This window comes from Otolemur garnettii, unplaced genomic scaffold (genome assembly GCF_000181295.1).
Source record: "Otolemur garnettii isolate 467f Iridium unplaced genomic scaffold, OtoGar3 scaffold00124, whole genome shotgun sequence".
Taxonomy (NCBI): domain Eukaryota; kingdom Metazoa; phylum Chordata; class Mammalia; order Primates; family Galagidae; genus Otolemur; species Otolemur garnettii.
Genome location: NW_003852519.1, coordinates 4,237,112 through 4,238,624, shown reverse-complemented (window position 1 = coordinate 4,238,624; position 1,513 = coordinate 4,237,112). Strand labels below are relative to the sequence as shown.

Genomic DNA, 1,513 nt, shown 5'->3' with positions numbered 1-1,513 from the left:
GCATTCAAATCAGGAAAGAGGAGGCCAAACTATCACTGTTTACTGATACTGTAGATGTTATATCTGGAAAACTCCAAAGGATCCAGCAAGAGACTCATGGGATCGACAAATAAATTCAGTAAAGTCTCAGGTTAAAAAATCAGTATACACAAATTAGTAGCATTTCTATAACAGTTAAGCCAAGTCAAATCAGTGACTTAATACTACTCACAATAGCTAAAAAGAAAATAAAAGACCTAGAAATATTACTTACCCAAGGAGGTGAAAACTGTCCACAAAGAGAACTATGAAACATTGAGGGAAGAAGTCACAGATGACTCAAACAAATGGAAAAACATAGCATGCTCATGAATTGGTAGAATTAACATTGTTATATGTTCCTGCTACCTAAAGTGATTTACAGATTCAACACAATCCCCTTCAAAATACTGATGTCATATTTCATAGATCTAGAAAAAAAATCTATCCTGCATCTGGAACCAGAAAAAAGTCCAATAAGCAAAGCAAACTTAAGCAAAAAGAACAACTCTGGAGGCATCATATGACAAGACTTCAAACTATACTACACGGTCATAGTAACCAAAACAGCATGATGATGGCCCAGAAATAGAGACACAGACCTGGGTCAGAGCAGAGAACCCAGGTATAAAACAATCCACATACCGCAAACTGATCTTTGACAAAACAGAGAAAGATATGTATGGGGAAAAGAAGCCCTATTCAAAAATGGTGCGGGTTAAATTGGGTAGCCCCACACAGAAGAAACAGGATCCATATCTCTCACCACTCATAAAAGTTAATTCTGAATGGATAAAAGACTTAAAGGTAATGCATAAAACCATAACTTATTTTTATAATTTTTTGAAATCTAATAGGTGTGCATATTTTTTTGGTACATGGGGTAGTTTCATATATTCATATGATGTCCCAGGCTCAAATCAGGGTGCTTGGAATATCCAGTACCCTATATTTATTTCTTCCTTATGCTAGGAACATTCGAATAATTCTCTTGTAGCTATTTTAAAATTTACAATAGATTAATGTTAACTGTAGACACCCTACTGATCTATTGAATACTAGTTATTATTTCTTCTATCTACTATATATTGGTACCTAATAATCAGCCTCCCATTATGCCCCACCCTCTCTGCTCTCCTTCCTGGCCTCTAGTCGCCACCAATGTACGCTCTATCTTCACAAGACCTGCCTTTTTAGCACCTACATATGAATCAGAACATGTGATGATATTTGTCTTTCTGTGTTTGGCTTATTTCACTTAATATCATGACCTCTGCTTCCATCCATTTTATTGCAAGTGACAGGATTTCATTTTTTTATATGGCTAAATAATATCCCATTGTAAATAGATTTCTTAAATCTATTAGCTCTGTGATTTTATGATAAGTTTAGATGGGATCTTTTAATTTTTTTCCCTTGAGGTTTATTAAATTTACCAGGTCTCCTAGTACAAAAATAGCCCAGGCTATTCATAATCATTACTTTGCTTTGGGTC

At 35.0% G+C, this 1,513-nt stretch overlaps 1 protein-coding gene across 1 annotated transcript in view; it reads left to right on the top strand.

Annotated features, from left to right (window-relative positions):
• Positions 1 to 1,513, top strand: part of EPS8 (epidermal growth factor receptor pathway substrate 8) — a 65,234-nt gene that overhangs the window by 31,151 nt on the left and 32,570 nt on the right. The gene's annotated exons all lie outside the window — the stretch shown is intronic.